This window comes from Lactuca sativa, chromosome 1 (assembly GCF_002870075.4).
Source record: "Lactuca sativa cultivar Salinas chromosome 1, Lsat_Salinas_v11, whole genome shotgun sequence".
Classification (NCBI taxonomy): domain Eukaryota; kingdom Viridiplantae; phylum Streptophyta; class Magnoliopsida; order Asterales; family Asteraceae; genus Lactuca; species Lactuca sativa.
The window spans coordinates 97,012,992-97,029,323 of NC_056623.2; positions in this window are offsets into that span (position 1 = coordinate 97,012,992).

Sequence of the window (16,332 nt, forward strand, 5' to 3'; positions counted from 1 at the left end):
AGATAAAGTCACGGTATCTTGCTTATGCGAACACAACGTGATAGGGGATTTACTAAGAAAGAAAATATGACCATGCCAGTAGTACTTCGACCATCATCCACGTCTACATTATGACTAATGTCGCTATAGCCCAAAAGTTTCAACTCGTTACATCTCTCGTATCTAATTCCAAGCGAAATTGTACCGCAAAGATAGCAAAGAATTTGCTTGATCGTGTGCGCATGAGATTGTCTCGGACTTTGCATATAACGACTTACTACCCCGATTGAGTAAGATAAGTATTGACGAGTGTGAAGGAGGTAGCACAAGCATCCTACTACCTTCCAATAATAAATGGCTTCAACTTCTGGTTCATTCTTGGCTTTCGATAATTTTTTTCCCGGTTCAATTGGACAATGTGTAGCATTACAATCTTCCAATCCCGCCTCTTTCAAGATCTTCATAGCATAGCTCCATTGCTTTATAGTAACACAACCTTTTTCTTTGAAGACATCCTGTTTTTGAATTGGCTTGTTATTTCATGATACGTTCCTGTTACGAATAAGTCTTCTACGTACATGACCATAATGATATATTCGCCTTTTGAAACCTTTTTATAAACCGCCGTTTCTTGCAAACATATTTTAAAACCCATTCCTTGTAAGATGCCATCAAGTTTTATGTTCCATGCCCTTGGTGCTTGATGTAAGCCATACAAGGCCTTTGCTAACTTTTAAACTTTTCCTCCTTCTCTCGCCTTTTCAAAACCCTTAAGTTGACTTGCATACACTTCTTCTTTTAGTTCACCATGTAAGAGGCCATCTTGACATCTGAGTGGTAAATCTTGCATTCTTTCCCGGCCGCTAGAGCAATCAGTAAATGTATTGTCTCGAGTTGAGCTACCGGTGCGAAGACTTCATCAAAATCAATGTCGTGTTCACATAGCCTTTTCCTACGAGTCGTGCTTTGTACCTTGAAATAGATCCGTCCGCATTTATTTTGATTTTATATAACCACTTGAATCCGATAGGTTTGACATTCTTGGGTAGAGGCACTAGCTTCCGAGTTCTATTCTTTTCAATCGACTCGATCTCACTTTTCATCGCCTTAAGCTATTCGGGATTCACAATGGTTTCTTTAAAATTCCTCGGCTCCTTGTCAAATGTTAACATTAATTCGTACATATTTAGTTCATAATTGTTTAAACAAATAGGCAAAGTCGAGACACGATTGGTACGATGTACCAGGGTGGGATCGATGTTTTTCTGGTGGTCGCTGATTGCAGAATCGATAATCGCTGCATATGGTTGTGTTCGGTGTTTGGTTGGTCGCGGCTGCTTCTGGACTCGCTGGTGCATGTCCGTTCAGGTGTGGTTGGTGCATCAGAAAGGTGGGCTGCCCATTCTCGTTTACTGTTATGCTTTCCTGATCAGGCCCAATTGTATTGGGCCAGTTAATTTTGAATGTTCCAGCAGCTTTTCCTTTTGATGCTCACTGTTCTTAGTATTTTCATGCCAATTCCACGTCCCTTTTTCATCATATACCACATTTGTAGGGATAAGCATGGGTCGGTTTGGGTCGGTTTTTGGCTAAAACCAAACCAAACCGTAGAAAGTCGGTTTTTTCGGTTTTTAAACCCATATAGGTTCGGTTTTTACATGGGTCGGTTTTTCGGTTTTCCGGGTTGGGTTTATGGGTTTTCGGTTTTAAACCGTGGGTTTATGAGCTCCTGTTTTTTTTCTAATTTTTGGGTTCAATCCTAGTGAAAATACGTTGCGATAAATAGTATTGTATCTACTTTAAATATACTAAAATAAAGAATACGAATTCTAGTATTATAAAAGCATAAAAGTGTTCAAAAGATCAAAGTTTAACATTATTAACAGCTTGTTGAAAATAAACATAAAGTATTAAAGAGATAAAGTCTAAAGTCTAAAACTAAAAGTTTAAATCATAATACGAATAATATATATTTGGGTCAGTTCGGTTTTTATGGGTGGTTTTATACGTCAAAACCGAACCAAACCGTTATTTTTCGGTTTTTGTAAAATTCAAACCTAAACCGTCGGTTATTGCTTTGGTTTCGGTTTTTCGGTTTCGGTTATGTCGGTTTTTTTTTGGTTTTTTGGTTTTCGGTTCGGTTTTTGCTCATCCCTACACATTTGCACTTATTATTATTTCATTTTCAGCCGGATTATATAAGCGGGCACCTCCCGAGCCTGATTCCTTTCCAAAATAAACTAATGGTGATCTATCATCTAGCTTCGTTAGGTGTTTCGAAACAATCCTTTCGCACACGACACATCCGATCACCTTCAAATCTTCAAGATTCGGTTGCATGTCGAACGAATTCACCCCAAAATTGATTTGGAACATTTTTTTTGCTTTCATTAGACATCGTGTCATCTCGATTAGCATCCGATTTCATTGTTCTACTATGCCGTTTTGTTGGGGTGAGTACGGAGCTTTTAACATTCTAGCAACACCTTCTCCGCTCCAAAAAACGATTAAAATCGTTTGATGTAAATTCACTGCCTCTATCCGAGTGAAATGTCTTTATCTCTTTGCCGGTTCGGGTTTAGATTGAGTTTTTAAATCATTTTATTACATACGTTGTGTTGTTCTTGTGCTTCAACACAAAAGACCACATGAATCCAGAAAAGTCATCGATAAGAACTAATATGTAAATATTATCGGCTTAAGTGAGAGGATCAATAGGTCTATAAATATCTCTGTGTAACAACTCGAGAATATTTTTTGTAAAACCCCAAAAATCAAGGGTAAAAATTTCATTTTTATTATAATCAAAACACCAGTATAACTTTATCCAAACATTTAAAAGCATCAATTAAGACATTTATCAAAGTTCATTCCTAAGATCACATATTGCGGAAAACACGGGTGTATGCGTTGCGATCAAGTCAGGCCCCTTGCTATCGAACCGGAAGTGCCTGAAACTAACACCACAAACTATAAGCACAAAGATTAGTGAGTTCCCCAAATACCACATACCATAGATATCAAACAAACCATACATGTAACACATAATCATGAGCCATACATATCATACATATACCATAATCAATAAGAGCATTATGTGTCAACCATAGTCTTGCCATTATGCCACGATCCGCCTCGTGGTCTTCCTTGTCAGGCCGGGGGCCAAAACCCTAGGTCTTACAGACAAGTGTCAGGAGCCACCTCCTGGTCTTCCATGCAAGCATCACAAAGACAACTAGCATACAATCTACCATCACTAATTAATTAATTGTCAGAGTTCAAACCCTGGCTAGTACGCCTGACGTACCACACGGACCCCCAGCGTGCTAGTGGATCATCTGTGTTTTCCATATTGCATGACTACGCTGCACGTACCCTTAAGTACGCCCAGCGTACGACCAAAATGCAGGCCTTTTTCCTCAAGGTACCAATTATGCAACTTTTAATAAAGTTAACGGCAATAATAATATTAATACCTGATATTGGGATGTCACAGAGGATTACTTGGATCTGTTTCTTGTTTGTGTCTTGGGAAAGATCACAGAAGAGGAACTCTCCTTTGGGTTACAAAAGAAGAAACCAACTAAGAAATCAAAGACAAGTTTCCTTCAGAGTTCTACTAAGCTGCATAGACTAGTGACTTTAGATCTTTCAGATTTCGAGCTTAGGTCAAATTTGTCTATTGTTTCCGCTACCGTATGTTTGATCTAATTAGTCTTGAAACCTTTCAATATACACATAATAAAGATTCTAAAGAAAATAAGAACATAAATAATTAATGTGGTTTACACTATCAAAATAACTGTGCTACATCCATATAACAACTAGAGAGATTTTTAGATAATCATATTTATCAAACGCAAACATACATATTTCAAGAGCTCGACACAAAGTATTATGGATTACACATTCACCTTGTACATATGATAAGACTTTTAAAAATTTGATACATAAAATTTTATACATGATTTGGACTGTATTTAGACTTCATGAATATCACATCTTAGGATTAGAGTTCACCATAGGCCATGGTAACACACATTTGAATAACCTTTTACATTACCAAACACGTTTACGCTACTCCCCAAGTGCCCAGAGTGGGAAAATGCTCATGTATTATGCAAAATGCATAGTGTAATTCCTCATCCAAGCTCCAATAATTTCCTGGGTAAATAGGCTGATATTATACATGATTAGGAATCTATTTGGATTTCATGAGTATCACATCTTAGGATTAGAGTTCACCATAAGCCATGGTAACACACATTTGAATAACCTTTTTGCATCATGAAAAATAAATCATGAATCATAAAAATTGAATCATGGATCATAAAAAAGATTCATGCTTCAATTTTAATAATCAATTTTTTTCAATTTTTTTTCTCTCCGATGTAGTACTATACTCGATTTTATAATTTGTATTATTTAGATTTTTTTCAATTTTTCTAAAGTGTCCTCACGAGTCATCACTTTAAAAATAGTTATCACCTGATTTCATATATATATATATATATATATATATATATATATATATATATATATATATATATATATATATATATATATATATATATATATATATATATATATATGGGTTATATGAAAACCAAAAAAAAAAACTCAAAATAATAAAAATACATAAAAAATAGTTAGATATCACAAATATTATTTTCGAATTTGTATTCTTAAAAATAGCAGTTTTTTTTATAAATTCGTTGAAAAAAATTAATTTTTTATTTTTTATTTTTTTAATTTTATTTATATTTTCTATTTTTTTGGTTTTTTTTCAAAAAAAAAAACTAAGAAAGTATATAAAAACTTGCGCTTTTTAAGAATATAAAGTAAAAAAGAAAAGATTTATGATCTCTAAGTATTTTTTTATTTTTATGATTTTTTAGGGATTTTTGTTTTTCATTGAACCTATATATATATATATATATATATATATATATATATATATATATATATATATATATATATATATATATATATATATATATATATATATATATATATATATTCATTTAAAAATGAAAAATAAGGTGTTAATATGAAAATCAATCTAGCCCACACATATTCTTTGCCACTGTAGCATTTCGGTATACCGTCGTGATGAGAAGAAGTAATGTTAATATGTGTATAGAAAATTAAGTATATTTGTATCTGAATATTAACTACTAACACCACCACCTCCCCTCTACTCCGCCACCTAACCCACCGCCAACAACTGCCACCATTACCGCCACCTCCGCCACATATATCACTAGCATGAACACTACCTCTACCATCACCACCACCACCTCCTCCACTACTGCCACCAGCTCTACCATTATCGTACACCACTACGATCACTACCACCACCACCACAACAACCATTTCCTCCACCAACAACCATAATCATTTATGAATAATCACTTGTGAATAGACAAATATAGATTATCATATATGAATAATTATATGTGAACATATTACAAAATATTCATATATTCAATCTTATATTCATAATAAATATTAAATCTCTCATCGTGTCGATATGTTTAAACGGAAGATGAAGAAATGTGTGGTCTATATTCATTCTTGCGTTCTCAACATTTTTTATTTTTAATTGAACCTTTCTCTCTCTCTCTCTCTCTCTCTCTCTATATATATATATATATATATATATATATATATATATATATATATATATATATATATATATATATATATGATCAGTCAACAATGTAAATAATGCCCATGAATGAATCTCACTGGAAAGTCTAAGAAGAAAATGATCAAGTTTAAGGCTTTATTACTAGAATATGTAGCTAAAGGGATGAAACTTTTGGATCTACTGTTTCTCTCTTGAGTCCTCTAACTTCTTCTTCCACAATGTAACGTCCCAATTTTCAAGACTAAAAATTTCTTTTATAAAACAAAACTTAAAACATATTTGTAAAACCATAACAAATTCAGAGTAATAAATTCCAAAACATATGTACATTATCAGAGTCAAACATCCCAGGCTGACTAATCTATGGTGTGTGTCATGCGAACACCCCGAGCTCTTCCCTACGCTACCGGAAGTACCTGAAACCAAAACTAAAAACCTTAAGCACGAAGCTTATTGAGTCCCCAACCTACCACATACCATGCATAACCACATACTGCACATACTGGGCCACGCCCCCTACCTCGGGCCTCGCTCGCTACAACGGCCCAGCCGCTCCAGGCCCCGCTCGAACACAGATCTGTTTCACTTAGGCCTCGCCTGTCACTGGGCCTCGCCCGCTAACATATAATAGCACATAACATACCACAACACATAAGCTAAACATATACTAATGGATCCTATCCTAAGGCCTCGCCCTTGTCCTGCTACTGATGAGTCATGGAACCCTATCTACGCTCCTACTGATAGTGAGATACGGGCCCAGCCCACACTCACTCTTTCCCTAACTTGGGCCTCGCCCCTGTCCTGCTGCTAATGAGATGTGGAACACCATCCACACTCTGCTATTGGTGAGATACGGGACCTCGTCCACACTCACCTCACTACCAGGCACATACAAGTATCACACAGACAACAAGTATAAACTATCATATAAACTATTCCTTGGGCACCCGCCCGCTTTCATTGGACCTCGTCCTGAATATCATACTGGCATACTGTGCCTAGGGCTAACCCTCGGGTCTTCTACTCATAACTACATGGACCGGTATTGTGGCCTTAGACCCATTTACATAAAGGGAAACTCACCTGGTACTGCTGAACTTACTGGTAACCCCTCTGGATGCTGACCGGCAATTCCCTGAACCGATGCTCCACTAGCTCCCCGAGCTACCAATATCAAAACATATATTACTTAGCTTAACTGTTCTCCAAAAGTCAACTAAGTCAACTCTGGTCAAAGTTAAAGTCCTGGTCAAGGTCAACCTTCCAGGTCAACACTACTCGCCGAGTCTGCCTACTGACTCGCCGAGTTCACACGCTCAAAGTCCTTCCATTCGCGACTCGACTCGCCGAGTCATCCCATGACTCGCCGAGTCCACCGATATTCGAGTCTTGACCTGTCCAACTCACTGAGTCTCCACTCGACTCACTGATTCAAGTCTTAACTCGAAGGGTTTGGGGTTTCGTGACTTGACTCAGCGAGTCCAAGAACATACTCGCCGAGTCCAAGGCAATCTTCAACAGACTCGCCGAGTTGTTCTTCCAACTCGCCGAGTTCTTGCCCAACTTCATCCAACTCGCCGAGTCGCTCCAACTCTTAGTCCATCCAGTGGATTTTTGAGCCATGCAGGGGCTCCAAATCATAGATCCATACTTCCAAATCCTATCCCTCACGTAAAGGTGCAAACTTTACGTGTAGCTAAGGAGATTTAAGCCCAAAACACTCCAAACTCGGGTTTAAGACAACCATGCTTCACCTACACCCTCAAGACTAATACTTTATGACTCTCTAGGCCAGAATACACTTAGATATGAAGTAGCAACTTCAGATCTGGACTTCTAACTCCAATTGGCTCTAGAACATGGCATAAAAGCCCCAAATCTCATGACAAAAGGAAACTATGAGTAAAGGAGTGAAGGAAATGACTTCTTACCTTCAAATGCTCTGAAAAGCCACACCAACTTTGGATCCAAGGCTTCCTCTTGAACCCTCAACTCCTTCTTCTCCTTCTAGGCTTCAAGAACACTCCAACTCTTCAACAATGGCTCACACACTCAAAGAGAGCACTAGGGTTTCGTGGAATAGCTTTTGGACAATGGAGGTTACAAATGAGGATGATAGAAGGAGAATGAGATGCTTAAATAGGGTACAAGTCCCGGAATTAGGGCTTTCTCAACCCAGACCAGACTCGCCGAGTCAGTCTCCCGACTCGCCGAGTCGGTCACTTAAGCCGCGACACGGATCACGCTCCGACTCGTCGAGTTCCTCCCTCGACTCGACGAGTTTACTCTTTTTCTTTCCTTTCTTTGCCTTTCTGATCTTGGGTGTTACAACTCTCCCCCACTTAAACTAAACTTCGTCCTTGAAGTTTCTCTACGGCCAATCGCCCCGCAATCTACTTCCTATACTCTACTTATTAATCCAACACCAGCTGCCTACCTTCGCTGGCCATTCGCCCGGTCATCCTGACGACCCTTAATCTTTTCGAATAGTATCCTCGGGTTCACCCTAACCCTGGTTATCCTGGAAACACAACTTACTCAACTGACAAACCCTCTGGTACTCCCCAGGTACTCATGCTGAACACCCTGGGGATTCACCCCTTTCTTTCCTTGTGCGATTTTCAGCCTTTCCAAGGCAACGTTTCATAACCAACTACTTCCTCTGTCGCTGTGAAGGTTCTATCCTTCACCAACTCTATCACCCCCGCTACTTCCAGTACGGGTCATTACCGCCAGTATCCACTGGACACTTCTTAACTCCACTGCCACTGACTGAAAATCTCTGTTGTCCCTTATCCGCCTTCCGGTTGAACCAAGACCACCCTGGTCCCTACTGATCTATCAATACCTGGATTACCGGCTCCCACCGGTCGCTAGCCTCAACACAACCTTCTAGTCTCTCCATGCAACTTCCAAAGAAACTTAGGCTACCTAATACCACCCCCTCTACTCTGCCATTCTTGAACTACAATCCTGGGATCCTCGATCCCCTATTTTGACACTAAGGTCCTTAACTAGTCCCACCTGTGCTACTAAAACTCACGGGCCTCGCCCATGGGTCTCACCCGCCTCGATCCTTCTAGTCTCACTTGTCTAACCACTCTCGCACGGGCCTCGCCTACGGGTCTCACCCAACCATACTACTGAGCAACCCTGCTCTCAGGTCTCACCTGTACTGCTACTCTCATACGGGCCTCGCCCACGGGTCTCACCCAACCATACTACTGAGCAACCCTGCTCTCAGGTCTCACCTATAATGCTACTCTCATATGGCCTCGCCCACGGGTCTCACCCAACTACATCCTGGAGTGGCCTCTCCCAAGGTCTCACTTCTCTAAGGCTATGCAGGCAAGCTCCATACTATTCTCAACCACTGCTCATTCTTGATCCCTACCTGATCATTAGGAGATAAGGGCCTCGCCCCAAATCCGCTAACGAAGCTACTAGGGAACACTACAGCTTACTTGTAGTCTTACAACACCTTCCACCACTGACCGCTAGTGAATGCTACAACTGCCCCGTAGTCTTACAACACTTTCCATCTCTGACTGCTAGTGAATGCTACGGCTGCCCCGCAGTCTTACAACACTTTCCATCTCTGACTGCTAGTGAATGCTACGGCTTACCCGCAGTCTTACAACACTTTCCACCACTGGCTACTGCTGGAGAAAGCTGCGGCTCTCCCGCCGCTCTACTATGCTCTACAAGCTGCCTCCGCCAATGTCTACTAACACTAAGGCATCCCATGTTATCTGTCCTCAAGATCTTCATTCCGACTCTCTCGAGTCTTACAGGCGATCCTCCAACCTGAATTCCCAACCACTTACTAACCATCACAATTACACAAACTAACCGATGGGGAGTTTCTCAAACTCTCAAACCTGAACTCATTCCTTCTCTGCGGCCGCATACTCATTCTGGATTTGCGGGCTCTTACCCTTGTACACTCGGAGGGTTCTCCTCCACTTTGATCCTGCTTATGCCTCACTGCTCAAAGCTCGAGAAGGATTCCCAATCTTCCCTGCTATACCGCAAACAATCTGTTGATGAACCAATGTTGCCATAGCTAGGGACCAAACCGATCCATCACTCAATCATTCCCTTCCGAATCCAGCGGGTCACTACTGAGTTCCACACAAACATGCTATAGTTACTTGATCCTAAGTAACCTGCTTCCCTAAGGCACCACCCCCTTAACTACCACTTTATTATCCAAGGTATGCAGATGGCATATAACTAAATCGCAAGAGCGCCGCTCAATTCAAAAATACTTATACCACAAACGATGCAGAACCATAACAATAAAATCATAACATAAGCTGACAGAGAGAAGAAGATTCATACCCACAACCTGCTCTAAAGAACCCCCAAATCCTCCTTCATTCCAAGCCCTGTGATGATACAGAGGCTGCCCCATCCACTGAGCGGGGCAATTTGCCCTGACATGACCAGGCTGATGGAAACAATGACATAACTCTACTTCTATTGTGCATTCTTGGCGTCTATGACCCTTCCATCCGCATCTGCCGCACTTAGACTTGCTACGCACGTCAGCCCGTGCTCCCTCCTTCCTCGTGCAACCATCTCGACCATGTGGGCCCCTGACACTAACTATGACAGTGTCCATCTGCCCATCTTGCCGAACTAGACCGGAAGACCGCTTCCTCTTCTTTAGCTGACTATCTGAACCAATCTCATGCTACCGGGTCACAGTGACCATTTCACCCATCGCCTGGATAGCTGAGGTCCGCCTTTCAATCCCAACGACTACTCTATTGGTGACACGCCCAATGGTGTCTGGTAACTCTTTGCGGAGGGCCCGCGAAACCTCTGCAGCAATCCAATCTTGTAAATGACTCCCCTGAAAACATGATGCACCATTCACTTTTGACCCCAAACTACAAAAGCTAGGGGTAGGATCCTCTTTCCAGAAGGATCCCAGAGGCCCACAAGCTTCGGGCTCCAGATGAGCCCCCACCTGCTTTGCTACAATCTCGGCCCGAAAGGTCCCGAGGCGGCTATCCAAAAGCTCCACAATGGCCTCCTTGACCGAATCGAAGATCACAGGAGTCTGATCAATGATGTTGCGCATAATTTCTGCTGAAATAAACTCTCTTATCCAATCATCAATCTGCCCGACTCCAGAGCCAGAGCCAGATCCCTTCCCAACACCTGAACTACCCACTGGTATCTCTCACAACGTCATCATGCTGAAAACATAATACATCCACCTATCAGAAGACTTACCACTGCTGTGAGACCAAACACACGCACTACCAGTTTCCCGGTCTCACCTCAGCCTTTCCCGAATCGAGTACGGATCCTCTGCTTTCAGTAGTACGGGCCCATACTACCTTCCACATCTATTTGTACTTTCCTCAAGAACTGCTTCGACTCCACCAGGTCCCTTTTCCACTACTACTGCTCCCAGCACTACCTCATCCTAGGCTTGCCCTAAGGAAACCTCTGACTCAAACCAAACCAGTCCTCAGCCGCTGAAGGCCTCCTTATGATGCCAATTAGCCATCACCTGGATACCATCACATGTGACGAGGCTCAGATAATCCTTCGAGTAAAAGACTCGTCCCTACAACGGTTGGACTCAAATGAGAGCTACGCAATAGGGCCAAATCCAGCACTCTGAGACTATTCAACTCTGATCACATGTGACGTGACATATCCACCTAATGGCTAGCTCCCATCACTCGGAGTCCCACAATGCACAAAGAAAGCAGCATTCAGACAAGGGAAAATCTAACCATAACATACTCAAGCAATCATAGTCTCATATTAGGAATTTGTACTAGCATGCAACACAAACTCATAAACTCATGCATAACCTAAATAGGGTATCGTACTACTGTATAATCAACACTATCATGCAGCTCAAAAGCACATATAACAGGCACATAAGGCATCCTCCCTAGATCCTTAGTCCTAATCTAGCATGCTATTCTACTAACTGATAATCATAACATAAACTTGTATGGGTATTTTGGGGTACTTACTTGAGCTCGGCTGATTGCATGCACCACACCCCTTTTCTCTTTTCAAAATTCTTTTCTTTCCGAATTCTTTTTGCTTTTCTAAAACTGTTTTCTTTCTCAAACTCTTTTTACAAAACTGTCTTTCCATTTTGCAAACTTCTATACCAATTCCTTAGTTGAGTTCAGACACACCCAAGAGTACGTCTGAATCCCTCAAACCAAGGCTCTGATACCAACTTGTAACGTCCCAATTTTCAAGACTAAAAATTTCTTTTATAAAACAATACTTAAAACATATTTGTCAGACCATAACAAATTCAGAGTAATAAATTCTAAAACATATGTTCATTATCAAAGTAAAACATCCCAGGCTGACTAATCTATGGTGTGTGCCATGCGATCACCCCGAGCTCTTCCCTCCACTACCGGAAGTACCTTAAAACAAAAATGAAAATCATAAGCATGAAGCTTATTGAGCTCCCCAACCTACCACATACTGCACATACTGGGCCACTCCCGCTATTCTGGGCCTCGCCCCTACCTCGGGCCTCACCCGCTACAACGGCCCCGCCGCTCCAAGCCCCGCCTGGCTTCGAGCCCCGCTCGGACACAGATCTGTTTCACTTAGGCCTCGCCTGTCACTGGGCCTCGCCCGCTAACATATAATAGAACATAACATACAACAACACATAAGCTAAACATATACTAACGGATCCTGTCCTAAGGCCTCGCCTATCCTGGGCCTCGCCCTTGTCCTGCTACTGATGAGTCGTGAAACTCCGTCCATGCTCCTACTGATAGTGAGATACGGGCCCAGCCCACACTCACTCTTTCCCTAACTTGGGCCTCGCCCCTGTCCTGCTACTAATGAGATGTGGAACACCATCCACACTCTACTATTGGTGAGATACGGGACCTCGCCCACACTCACCTCCCTACCAGGCACATACAAGTATCACACAGAAAACAAGTATAAACTATTATATAAACCATTCCTTGGGCACCCGCCCACTATCATTGGACCTCGTCCTGAATATCATACTAGCATATTGTGCCTAGGGCTAACCCCCGGGTCTTCTACTCATAACTACATGGGCCGACATTGTGGCCTTAGACCCATTCACACAAAGGGAAACTCACTTGGTACTGCTGAACTTGCTGGTAACCCCTCTGGATGCTGACCGGCAATTCCATGAACCGCTGCTCCACTAGCTCCCCGAGCTACCAATATCAAAACACATATCACTTAGCTTAATTGTTCTCCAAAAGTCAACTAAGTCAAATCTGGTCAAAGTCAAAGTCCTGGTCAAGGTCAACCTTCCAGGTCAACCCAACTCGCCGAGTCTGCCTACTGACTCGCCAAGTTCACACGCTCAGATTCCTTCCATTCACGACTCGACTCGCCGAGTCAGCCCATGACTCGCCAAGTCCACCGATTTCCGAGTCCTGACCTGTCCAACTCACTGAGTCTCCACTCGACTCACTGATTCGATTCTTAACTCGAAGGGTTTGGAGTTTCGTGACTTGACTCGCCGAGTCCAAGGCAATCTTCAATAGACTCGTCGAGTTGTTCTTCTAACTCGTTGAGTTCCTGCCCAACTTCATCCAACTCGCCGAGTCCACCCATGTGACTCGCCAAGTCGCTCCAGCTCTTAATCCATCAAGTGGCTTTTTGAGCCATGCAAGGGCTCCAAATCATAGATCCATACTTCCAAAGCCTAGCCCTCATGTAAAGGCACAAACTTTACGTGTAGCTAGGCGTGAGCGCGGTGCGGTTCGGTGCGGTTATTAGTTAAAACCTCACCACTAACCGCAAATGCGGTTAATCCATTTTCAAAACCGCATGGTGCGGTTATTTTTGCGGTGCGGTTAGGCGGTTATTTTTGCGGTGCGGTTTTATTTTTTTTGTGTTGCGGTTATTAACCGCATGGATTTGGTGCGGTTATTTTATGTGGTTTTTAATCACAATTTAGAGCTCAAATAGTTTTAAGACTTCAAACATATTACTTGTAATAATAATAAAAAAAAAAACCATAAGGTATAAGACAATTAACTATTTAACTAAAACCACAAACAACTAATATCTTAAAAACGTCAAATCAATAGTAACTAACAATAAATGTCTTAAAATTGTCTAGTTTCATCATTTTTCAAAGTTAAACATAAGAAAAAAACTAACACTTTTGTTTTCTAGTATTTTATCCGTCTTTCAGTCATGAAACTTGTCTTATTTTTAATATTTAATAAACTAATAATTGATAAAAAAAAATTGTATATAATATATGCGGTGCGGTGCGGTTTTTTTTGCGGTTTTTGAAAACAAATAACCGCACCGCACCGCAAATTTGCGGTTTTTGAAAAACAGAAAACCTCACTATCGGTTTTTATTGCGGTTGCGGTTTTTCGGTTGCGGTTTATGCGGTTAATTTTAGTTGCGGTGCGGTTTTTGCTCACCCCTACGTGTAGCTAAGGAGATCTAGGTCCAAAACACTCCAAACTCGGGTTTAAGACAACCATGTTTCACCTACACCCTCAAGACTGATACTTTATGACTCTCTAGGCCAGAATACACTTAGATCTGAAGTAGCAACTTCAGATCTGGACTTCTAACTCCAATTGGCTCTAGAACATGGCATAAAAGCCCCAAATCTCATGACAAAAGGAAACTATGAGTAAAGGAGTGAAGGAAATGACTTCTTACCTTTAAATGCTCTGAAAAGCCACACCAACTTTGAATCCAAGGTTTCCTCTTTAACCCTCAACTCCTTCTTCTCCTTCTAGGCTTCAAGAACACTCCAACTCTTCAACAATGGCTCACACACTCAAAGAGAGCACTAGGGTTTCGTGGAATAGCTTCTGGACAATGGGGGCTACAAATGAGGATGATAGAAGGAGAATGAGATGCTTAAATAGGGTACAAGTCCCGGAATTAGGGCTTTCTCAACCCAGACCAGACTCGCCAAGTTAGTCTCCCCGACTCGCCGAGTCGGTCACTTAAGCCGCGACACGGATCACGCTCCGACTCGTCGAGTTCCTCCCTAGACTCGACGAGTTGACTCTTTTTCTTTCCTTTCTTGGCCTTTCTGATCGTGGGTGTTACACACAAGCTTCAAAAGGCACAAATAACACTCAAAAGTGGCTTAGACACTCAAAAAGCACTCTAGGGTTTCGTAGCTGAGGGTTTGGGACAAGGACGCTGCAAATGAGGCTAAGGGGTGGAGATTAAGGTGTTTAAAAAGGGTTCAAAACCCCGAAATTAGGGTTTCTCCCTGACTGAGCTACTCGCCGAGTAGATAACTTATACCCCGCGTATAGTCTTGCCTTCTACTTGACGAGTAAAGGCTACCAACTCGTCGAGTACTTCTCTCAAAATAAATAAATAATTAAATTAAATGCGTATCAGGGAACCGGGTGTTACAATACGTATCTTCTGCTAGCATAATTTTTGTATAACAACAATTATCACGCTAGCATTGATCGACCTCCTTTTAAGATGCTATACGGGAGGAAATGCAGGACCCCGATTTGTTGGGGTAAGGTCCGTCAACGAGTCATGGGGAGTACGAAGGTGGTACTCAAGTCCACTGACCTGATTCAGCAGGTTCAGAGTAGGCTTCAGATAGCTCAGAGTCGATAGAAGAGTTATGTTGACAGGCGTCGTTTAGACTTGGAGTTGTAGGTGGGAGATATGGTTCTCCTAAAGGTGTCACCTTGGAAAGGTGTTATCCGGTTCAGGAAGCGGAGCAAGCTGGGGCCCCATGTATATTGGTCCCTTAAAGGTTTTGGCTCAGGTGGGCCGGGTTACATATCATATAGATCTCCCAACCAAGCCCAGTCAAATTTATAGCACATTTCATGTCTCTCAGCTGCGGAAGTGTTTAGTGGATAATTCCGTAGTTTTACCTTTGGAGGAAATTTAGGTGGTTGACCGCCTGAATTATATTGAGAGACCAGTGGCAATTTTAGATCAGAAGACTCAAACCTTAAGGAACAAGGTTGTGGAGTTGGTGAAGGTGCAGTGGTTGCACCGCAAGGGGTCAGAGTGGACTTGGGATCCCAAAGATGATATGAAGGAGCATTACACAAAATTATTTGGAGCAGCGGACTTTGAGGACAAAGTCTAATTCAAGTGGGGGAGAATTGTAACATTTGTGCCCTGTTATGTGCTTTATGACCCTTGAGTATTCAATAATTTCATTTTGGTCCCTGAAGTAGTACATAGGGAGTACCACTTGGTATGCTTAGCCTACTGGGTTAGTGGCAAGACGAGACTTAGGTCGTGTACTTTGGGTGTATGCATGGGTACGTTGGGCATACGTAGACTTTAATGAAACCCTATTTGGGAGTCTTGCACCCTATTTAAGCATCCTTATCTTCTGGGGCTGGCCTCTTTACCAGCGCCCAAAGCCTCCAAAACCCTAAAGAGAGTTGTAGCCTCGATTGTCAAGAATTTGAGCCTTTGAAGATAGCTTAGTGTTTATTTTGTTTATTGTGAAAGAGTTATAAGATCTCGAAGTTGCTAAGCTTGGAAAAGGAAGTCTTGCATCCAGAACCTCAACCAATTTTACAAGAAATTTGAGCTCGGGGGGCTGTAGGACCAGTAGTTAGGGATCATTCATTTCATTCAGCTTTTCGAGGTGAGTTTCCTTACTGGGTTTAGCAGGTCTAAGACACCAAGGCCGACCCTTGTTTGGTTATGTTATTATACTT